The sequence below is a fragment of the Colobus angolensis genome, unplaced genomic scaffold (assembly GCF_000951035.1).
Source record: "Colobus angolensis palliatus isolate OR3802 unplaced genomic scaffold, Cang.pa_1.0 Scaffold17, whole genome shotgun sequence".
NCBI lineage: Eukaryota > Metazoa > Chordata > Mammalia > Primates > Cercopithecidae > Colobus > Colobus angolensis.
Genome location: NW_012114821.1, coordinates 20,483,732 through 20,494,124, shown reverse-complemented (window position 1 = coordinate 20,494,124; position 10,393 = coordinate 20,483,732). Strand labels below are relative to the sequence as shown.

Here is a 10,393-nt window from a genome sequence, read left to right as displayed (position 1 = left end):
AAAAACTGTTTTATTGGAAATAGTAGAAGGTATCCTCTGCCCTTCATTTCATTGCCCCCATCGTTACCCCTTATTTATAGGATCAGGAAAACTGTCTTCTATGATGGGTGAGATGGAGCAGAAAAGACTGAACATGTGTGGTGTAGGCTCTTGAGTTCTCTAAGATCTTCCTACCCACAGAGCATTTGCTACCTGCTCTCTGCTTCTTGTACATGTGGTTAGCACAATTTCTTGGGCAGGATTTTCTTCCAAGGCAATGAGAGCATAAGTTAGTCTAATGCATGGGGTGAAGTAGGAGGCCTGGGCCCCCAGGTTATCTCTCCAATCCAGTCTTACCTGCGACAAAGCTGATCATTTTGATCCCGATCTAATACCTGTGTCGGTATCTCAACTGGTTTCTCAACAGGTTTCTCAATTGGTTCAGAACCTTTGGGCAAGTTGGGGAGGAGGAAAGGTTTAAGTATTCCTGGGAGAGTCAAGGGAGGCTAATTGGTGAGATGATATTTCAGATGAGAAGGAGGGGACATTTGCTATACAGATGGATGGGAGGTAGGGGAGGAGGCAAGAGTAGGAGTGACAGGGGGCAGTACTACTGTGTCAGAGGGTAAGACATAGAGGTACAGAAGAGCAAGCTATGTTCTGAGAACCACAAGTGGTTTTGCATCTAGTGGGAGGAGCATGGTGGTTACAGACGAGCCAGAACAGAAACGTCCTGAAATTTAGATACTATCTTGATGATAGTAACCCATATTTGTGCCTGAGTAGTTTTCTCAGCCTGCTTCCTGCCAGTAGAAGTTTGGGGTTCTGAAGACCTCTTGCTGTTTTGTACTGTCTCTGTGCCTATCGATCCCAGTTGACAGGATACTTTCAGAAATCTTGAGGCTTTTGGGGTGTTGATATGTCATTCACTCTATCAGACAAAAGGTATGCCCACAAATTTCATGAGATAAGCCCTTTTCTCCCTTGGCTTCCTTATGTGTTTGCTGGGGTCAAGGCCCTTAAGACTCTTTGGTATCCCACTGTTTAACACAGAAGTGCTTCAAGGCATGTTCTGAAGGAAGATCGGCACAGGTCTTTTGTAGTTTGTTGACACTTACTTAGAACACTCTTTCCTAGCAGTGCCCAATATTTGATCTTTACTCAGAAGCCATTTCTTAATTTTAACACTATTTGCCATCTGGAGAGGCTGGGATGTGGAAAAACAAATTGTTTCCAACGCAGCCGTTTCTGGCTCCTATATATTCAAGGCTTGGTTCTTCAGCTTATCTCTTTTCTCTTGCATTTTACCATAGGCAATGAGAGGAAGCCAAGTGCCATGCTTAATATTCTATCTTGAAATCTCTTTAGCTAGAACAGAGGTCAGCTGGCAGGCAGGCTGCCCCCTTATTTATTTTATATTTATTTATTTAGAGACAGAGCCTCACTCTGTCACCCAGGCTGGAGTTCAGTGGTGCAATCTTGGCTCACTGCAATCTCAGCCTCCGGGTTCAAGTGATTCTCCTGCCTCAGCCTCCCAAGTGGCTGGGATTACAGGCATGTGCCACCACACCTGGCTAATTTTTGTATTTTTAGTAGAAATGGTGTTTCACCATTTTGGCCAGGCTGGTCTCAAACTCCTGACCTCAAGTGATCTGCCCGCCTCCACCTCCCAAAGTGCTGGGATTACAGGCATGAGCCACCATGCCTGGCCACCCATTTTCACACATAAAGTTTTATTGGAACACACCCATGCCTGTATACTAGTCTTCCATATGGGCTGCTTTCGAGTTACTATGGTGGAGTTGAGTAGTTGCAACAGAGATCATACGGCCCACAAGCGTGGAATAGTTACTCTCTAGACTTTTACAGAATGAATTTGCCAACTCCTGACCAAGATGTTGGAGTTGATTAGGTGAATTTCTTATTTTCTATGTGTTAGCACAGGTGACAGTGTCACCAAATTTCTGCCACGACATAACAAAGATTCCCTTCCTCCGTCTTCCAATAACAGTTTGCTCATGGCTAGAGTAGATAATTAGAAGGCAAGCATCGCTCTTCATTCAATTCTGAGCTGGACCTGTGGTGCCAGCCTCAGCCTGCTTACACATACCATATAGCCATTCTCCAGCTGGAAGTTCTGTCTGCAAGCTTGCTACTCCAGGGAACACACAAACTTTGTCCATGTGCCCTCAACCCCAAATCAAGAGCCTCCCTAGCAATTTAGCTGTGTACTAACTAAAGTCAGTTACAGAGAACAGAATTCACTTGAGCTGACATAAGGAATAAAAGATATCTTACAAGGATTAAAGGACTTTTGGAATCACTGGGAGGACTGAGGAAATAGACTGCGGACTGAGCTTCCAGGAGCGTCAATCAAAGCTGCTGCTACAACTACGGCAATTACAGCTTCAAAGAAGTCTCAGAAATGTAATGTTTAGCTTTTTCAACTGTGTTAGTCTGTTTAGGCTATCATAGCAAAATACAAGACTGAGTGGCTTAAACAGCAGAAATTCATTTTCTCACAGTTCTGGGGTTTGGTTTTTTGGTTTTTTTTTTTTTTTTTTTTTTTTTTTTTTTGACAGGGTCTCACTGTGTCATCCAGGCTGGAGTGCAGTAGTGCAATCATGGTTCACTGGAGCCTTGAACTCCTGGGCTTGAGCAATCCTCCCGCCTCAGCCTCCTGAGTAGCTGGGAATATAGGCATGTGCCACCATGCAAAGCTTTTTTTTTTTTTTTTTTTAAATTGTTTGTACATAAGTTGTCTCACTGTTGTTCAGACTGGTCTCAAACTCCTGGGCTCAAGTGGTCCTCCTGTTTCAGCCTCCTGAAGTATTGGGATTACAGGTGTAAGTCACCATGCATGGCCTCATTTTCTCACACTTGTGGAAGGTAGAAGTCCATGATCAAGGTACTGTCAGTGTTAGTTTCCACGAGGACTCTCTTACTGGCTTGCAGATGGTCACCTTCTTGTTACGTTCTCCCCTGACCTTTCCTTCATGTGTACACAGACAGAGATGTCTCTGGTGTCTCTTCCTCTTCTGACAAAGACCCCAGTCCTGTCAGATTACAGCCCCACCCTTATGACCTCACTTAACCTCAAACACCTCCCTTGAGGCCCTATCTCCAAATATAGCCACACTGGGGATTACAGGCTCAACATAAGAATTTTGAATGAAGGCTGGGTGTGGCGGCTCACACCTGTAATCCCTGCACTTTGGGAGGCTGACGTGGGCAGAGCATTTGAGGCCAGGAGTTTGAGACCAGCCTGACCAACATAGTGAAACCCCATCTCTACCAAAAACACAAAAATTAGCCAGTTGTAGTGGTGTGCACCTGTAATCCTAGCTACTCGGGAGGCTGAGGCAGGAGAATTGCTTGAACCCAGGAGGCAGAGGCTTCAGTGAGTCAAGATCGTGCCATTCTACTCCAGCCGTGGGGGGCAGAGAGCGGGACTCCCTATCAAAAAAAAAAAAAAAGAATTTTCAGTGGACACAATTCAGTTCATAACACCAACTCTTCTCAGGAGGAATGCATAATGAAAAAAAGTGGTAATGGATATTGAGCAAATCAATACACAATATCTACCACAGCTTTAAAAAATAAAGGTTAAATTATTCATTTCAATATAAGTAATAGTATAAGTTCAGAAGCAATCTAAAAAATAGATTAAATAAATACTGGTGTATTTACACAATGGAATAGCATGCATCTGTTAAAAAAAAAAAGAATACTGGGAGCTCTATGATAAATGTCTGTACTATTATAGAAAACTTTCAGTTGGGCACAGTGGCTCATGACTGTAATCCCAGCACTTTGGGAGGCTGAAGCAGGTGGATTATTTGAGCCCAGGAGTTGGAAATCAGCCCGGGCAACATAGTAAGACCCTGTCTCTACAAAACAAAACAAAGCAAAATTAGCTGGCAGTGGTAGCACACACCTATGGTCCCAGATACTTGGGAGGCTGAGGTGGGAGGATTGCTTGAGCCCTGGAGGTTGAGGTTGCAGTGAGCTGAGATCACACCACTGGACTCCAGCTTGGGGGACAGGGTGAGATTCTGCCTCAAAAATAAAAAAAAAAAAAAGAGAAGAAAATAAAACTCTCCATGAAAGGTTGTTAAGTGAAAAAACTAAAATTTAGAACAAAGTGAATAGTTTACTATCATATGTGTAGCAAAAGAAATGAATGAATATCTGCCACCTATCTTTATTCATTACCTATGTATGTGTATATGTATGTATATAAGTAGGTAGGTATTTGCTCACATATGGCATATCTGTGAATAATACACAAGAAACATACAACGTTGGTTGCCCCAGTAGAGAGAAGAACTGGATGGCTGGGGGCAGGGATGAGAGAGGACATTTCATTTTCTGTATGTATTTTGGAGGTTTTTGTTCATTTGTTTGTTTGTTGAGGAAGCAGATTCTGAGACTGAGTTTAGAGTCCAGGGTGTTGACTGGGAAATGGCCTTGGTATCCAAATCTGTGGAAGGGTGGGAAAGGAATCAGGATTGAGCAGAGGGGGAAGACCCGCAATTTGGGCCTGACGACAGATTCCTCCATCAAGGCCATCAAGAACTCAGGAGTTGGCTGGGCACTGTGGCTCCACCTGTAATCCCAACATTTGGGGAGGCCAAGGCAGGAGGATTGCTTGAGCCCAAGGGTTCACATCCAGCCTGGGAAACAAAATGAGACCCCCCTCTCTACAAAAAAATTTAAAAATTAGCAGGGCATCGTGGCACGTGCCTTTAGTCCCAGTTACTGAAGAGGCTGAGATGGGAGGATTGCTAGAACCTGGGCAGTCGAGGCTGCAGTAAGCCGTGATTGTGCCACTACACTCCAGCCTGGGTGACAGAGTAAGGCTGTCTTAAAAAACAAACAACACACAGGAAGCTGAAATAGTGTATTTAAGAGTTATCCTGCTTTGGACAACACGGACAGGCTTTTATATTTCTGCCTTGATCAGTCACTAGATGTGGGCTGCCTTGGAAAGGGCATGAGCTCCAGAAAGGCTATCGTCTGAAGCCGAAGCACTCCCTGAGGGAGCCAACAGCTGAAAGCTTTCTGCTCACAGCACTCTCAAAGGTGGGCAACATGTACTTCCTTGGAGTCTGAGTGATGCACCTCTGTATCTGGCATTTATGGTCTATATGATTATGACGTAGCCTCTTGAAACTTCTCTGACCTTATCTCCAAGTACTGTTCATTGCACTTGCTCTGCTCCTTATGATTTCTTGAGTTTCCATCTCAAAGTCTTTGTTCTTACTGTTCCTGTCTTAATTGTTCCTCCCTTACATAATGATGAGGCCCCCGCCTTTCTTCCTTCATACGTCTGCTGAAATATCTCCCTACGGAGAGGACTTCCCTGATCACCTGAAATAGTACACTTTCTTTAACTTCCTTTACTTCTTTTTCTAATACTCATCACTGCTTAACATACATTTGTTTACTTTTTGTTGATGTTCATTTATGATCTCCCCCACAATGTTTGGTGCCCTGGTGTATCCTCAGTATAGAAGATAACACAGTAACAGGCACACAGTAGGCTCTCAACAAATATTTGTTAAATAAATGAATGAAGGGGTCAGGCACTGTGCTAAGTTGTAAGATAGAATCATAAGCAAAAGTGGAGGCAGGCCCTGTTCTCATGGAACTTGCTCTCTGGATGGAGAGGCAAAATAATGCATCAATCACACAAACATAAAGTTGCAGTCATTACGTGGGCTACAATGGAAAAAGAAGATATGATAGGAGAAGAGCATGTAGAAGAGACTGGAAAGCTTCTGTGAGAAAGTGATGTGTAAGCTGAAATCTGAAGGATGAGTAAGCTTCAGTTAGGTAAAGGAACATGGAAGAATCAGGTTCATTTTTGGAAAAGATCCCTCTGGATTCAACAGGGAAGAGTGCATGAGAGGGAGCAAGGATGGGTATCTATAGGACTGTTAGGAGGGCATAGAAATCCTTCCAAGTGAGGGGTGATGGTTGCCAGAATAGAGGTGGCCCAGGTGGTTAGGAGAAACAACTACAGGTGAGAATTATTTATTACACAATGGATGAGGCTTATTTATTAATTGTATATGGAAGGTAAGGAAAGGGAAGTGAAAAGAAGGACTTTCGGGTTTCCATATAACTGGATGGATGGTTGAAAGAATATTGGAAGAGAAACAGGTTTATTTTGTTTTATTTTGTGTTTATATGTGTATACGGAGAAGAACAGTGAAAGAGAAGATAGATTATGATTTTGATTTTTGACATTTTGGTTTTGAGGTGTTATTGAGACTTCCTGTGTGAGATGCCAAGTAGACCACTGGTTGTGAGTGAAGAGCTCAGACATGTACCTTGGGCTGGAGAGGCAAATTTTTGAGTTGTCTGCCTAGGTGGTATTTGAAAATGTGAGAGTGGATGAGATTGCCTAGGCAGAGAACATTCAGTGATAAGAGGAGAGGATGATCTTGAGAGACTGACTTGGAAAAGAGACTAACAGGACTGACTAGAGATGTTGGAAGAAAAGGAGGAGAATGTGGTATCACCTCAAAAGAGTGTTTCTAGAAGACGAGTCCTTAGCCATATCAAACCTCCTGAAAAATGACCTGAGAACTAAAAAATACCAATTGCACTAACTGACATCATGGAGGTCATTGGTGATGCTAGTGATTTTTCGTTGTTGTTGCAGGAGAAATGTTAAGGTTAGTGGAAAATTGGTGAAATGGAAACATTGTGAATAAAAAGAGGAAAGAAAAGCTGAGGGACCATTTGGCGATGGGGGTGGAGGGATTGAGAGTTTAGTTGGTAGTGTGAAGTTTCCAAGAAGATGGGTAGGAAAGTGAGTACCAGTAAAGGGCTTATTAAAATACCAAAGAGCCCAGCACTTTGGGAGGCCGAGGTGGGCAGATCATGAGGTCAAGAGATCAAGACCGTCCTGGCGAACATGGTGAAACCCGTCTCTACTAAAAATGCAAAAATTAGCTGGGCATGGTGGCTGGCGCATGCCTGTAGTCCTAGCTACTCAGGAGCTGAGGCAGGAGAATTGCTCGAACTCGGGAGGCAGAGGTTGCAGTGAGCCAAAATCCTGCCATTGCACTCCAGGCTGGGGGACACAGACTCCATCTCAAACAAAACAAAACAAACAAACAAACAAAAAAAAACAAAAAGAAAAAAAAACCGCCAAAGAGGGACTGTGTGTTGTAACAGGAAGGAAGAAACAGAATGGCAGTGTGCAGACTTGAGTGGATTTCTATGTTTGGTAGAGGTGAGATGAAGGGACTGGCTTCTATTTTCTCTGTAATGAAAGAGGAGGGATTAAATACTTTTCCAGGAGTTAATAAGGGTGCCTTGTAAACGAATTGTTTTATATGTGAATGGATGCCTTGGCTTTCTAACTTTCACAGATAAGTAAATATATATCCACGCTCACAGCGGTGGGAACAGAAACAATACGTGTTTAAAAATACTAGAAGGAGACCAGGCACGGTAGCTCACGCCTGTAATCCCAGTACTTTGGGAGGCTGAGGGGAGCGGATCACGAGGTGAGGAGATCGAGACCATCCTGGCTAACACGGTGAAACCCCATCTCTACTAAAAATACAAAAATTAGCCGGGTGTGGTGGCAGGTGCCTGTAGTCCCAGCTACTCGGGAGGCTGAGGCAGGAGGATTGCGTGAACCCGGGAGTCGGAGCTTGCAGTGAGGCGAGGTCGCGCTACTGCACTCTAGCCTGGGTGACAGAGCGAGACTCCGTTTAAAAAAAAAAAAAAAAAATACTAGATTGATTTAGATTCTAATAGTGATGATAATTAATCTGATGATATTCTGATGGCAAGGAAAGGTATAAGCTCCAATCAGGCCTCTGTCGTAAGCCGCCTGACAAGTGACAGGAATGAGGTTCACAGATGACTGGTCACAGCACAAGGAAAGGAAATCCACCCCCACGCTCCTTCTGGTCCAGGACCCTAAGGGTTAAGATCAACGAGAGTTGGCCATCACTGCTTCCTAGAGCGGCCCTAGCAAAGCCGCCAGGGGAGATGGGGGTAATTTCCTGTTTCTGCCTTCCGGGTTTGAGAGTTTAGGACCCTGGGTTGGTGGGGTCAGAGGGAGAGGGGGGCGCCTTCCTCTTGGACTGCTGGGGGTGCAGGGCGCCTTGGGTGTAGCACCCAGAACAGTGAGTTCCTTCTTGGGGGAAAGGGAGCCGAGGGTTGCGGGCTAGAGCAGTGGAAACAGCTCCGTCCAGGCTGCAGTGGACGTCCGGAGAGAGATCCCGCTGCTGCCAGGGGCGAAGGCCCAGCATCTCCCACTGGCGGGCCACCGTCTTCCTTGTCCGCGGGGTCCCTTAAGGGATCTTGTCGGCCGGAGACCGTTTGGTATCCTGGAACTTCACCCCCCAGCGTCTCCAACTTGTCCCTGCCATTGGTTCTTAAAACTAGGCGTCAGGCAGTGCATTTTCTTTGAAGGATTTCTGATCAAAGCACGGCCCCACTCTGATCAGCTAGTTGCTCTGTAACAGTGAAAACACTCCTTCCCCGTGGAGAGACATCTTAATGGCAGCCCTTTATGGCCTTGCATTTGCCACCGTTTTGCTGAGCCACTGTTCCGGGGGCTGCTTTGCTGCCAAATTTAATAGTATTTTAGTAGGGAAAATGGCGGGTGGGAGGGTGGTAATGTGTTACCCAGACTCAAGCTTATTTTGTAAACACTTTGATAACAATATGTAACTTAGGACAGCAAAATATGTAACTCCATTCGAGATTTTTTCCCTCCCCTCACTCAAACACTGGGGATATTAGTAATGTAGACTAGTTTCATGTTTCTCTAGGACAAATCCCTACTTGCTGAGTGTAGTTATGGAATGTCGACTCACTTTGTTACAAGGTTTAGGAATGTAGATCTGTTTTCTAAAACGCCAGTCAATATATTCTAAAATGAAGGGACTCTTTGAGGATTATTTGCAGTTTGGCATTATGCCCAGCTCTGCTTCCCATTCTAGTTTATGATAATAGGTAAGAGGGTGAAAAAGGTCAGCATCCAAACAGACTTGGAGCTCAATCCTGCTCTACCACTTTCTAGGTGACCTTAGGAAAGTTTCTTAATACCTTTTAAACTCATCCTGTAAAATGCTGGTAGTTGTTCATACACCTCAGAGGGCTATTGTAAGAATTAAATGACAAATGTGTGGAAATTATTTCATTCACTACCTGGCACATAATAGGCAGCAATGGTGAAAATACAATATAAATACAGATACTGTTTTTTGTTTTTAAAATGTGTGCTTTTGTATATTCTTTTATGTCCTTATTTTTCTCCCAAATAATGATATTCTTTATATTCTGAAATGGATGCCAGAAGTCCATATGTCACTGCCTTCCTGTGGTAGATCACATCATTTTCTTCTTTTTATTTCTTATTTTTTGTTGTTGAGACGGAATCTTGCTCTGTCGCCCAGGCTGGAGTGGTGCAGTGACACGATCTCGGCTCACTGCAACCTCCGCCTCTTGGGTTCGAGCGGTTCTCCTGCCTCAGCCCCGTGAGTAGCTGGGACTACAGGCGCGTGCCACCACGCCCGGCTAATTTTTTGTAGTTTTAGTAGAGAACGGGGTTTCACCGCATAGCCAGGATGGAACATTTTCTAGTCCCTTAAAATAGGTTAGTGATTGTTGGCTCCAGAAGACAAAGTTTAGGCTGAAATGGGTATTGTGAATATGATAGACTTAGGAACTAAGTGCAAGGAGGAAGAGGTCCTCTTGAGGCTCCTTTTTATATTGCAGGGTTATTGGCTATAATTATTCCATCTCTGCTTTGTCCTAATTTCTCTTTACTGGTTATGTAAATCCTAACTTTCCTTTGAAATTGACTTCAAAGGTTTCCTTCTGTCAAGACCAAGTTATTCTTTTGAAACTAAACAGCGTGCTTTTTTTCTTTAGCTGCTGCTTATGCCTGCATATTGATTCTTTGAAGTCTTTATAAAAGTTTTATTATTGGTGTCTTTAAAAAAAAATACTTTGTTTTTTAAATTAAAAGTGTTTTTAAGCTATGCGTGGACAATGAGGATTAGTATTCTGTCTTTGAAGCTTGATCCTCAAACCTTTAATGTGAAGATTTACTTTTTTTTTTTTTATTATACTCTAATTTCTAGGGTACATGTGCATAACGTGCAGGTTTGTTACATATGTATACATGTGCCATGTTGGTGTGCTGCACCCATTAACTCGTCATTTACATTAGGTATATCTCTTACTACTATCCCTCCCCCCCTCCACAATAGGACCCGGTATGTGATGATCCCCTTCCTGTATCTAAGTGATCTCATTGTTCAATTCCCACCTGTAAGTGAGAACATGCAGTGTTTGGTTTTCTGTTCTTGCGATAGTTTGCTGAGAATGATGGTTTCCAGCTGCATCCATGTCCCTACAAAGGACACAAACT

General features: G+C 43.7%; 1 protein-coding gene across 1 annotated transcript in view; it reads left to right on the top strand.

Moving 5' to 3' along the window:
* The first annotated feature begins 8,014 nt into the window (after positions 1–8,014).
* Positions 8,015–10,393, top strand: part of ZNF572 (zinc finger protein 572) — a 14,247-nt gene continuing 11,868 nt past the window's right edge. Inside the window, exon 1 of the mRNA XM_011938194.1 lies at positions 8,015–8,135. The gene's annotated coding sequence lies outside the window, so the exon portion shown is untranslated. The remainder of the gene's footprint in view (positions 8,136–10,393) is intronic.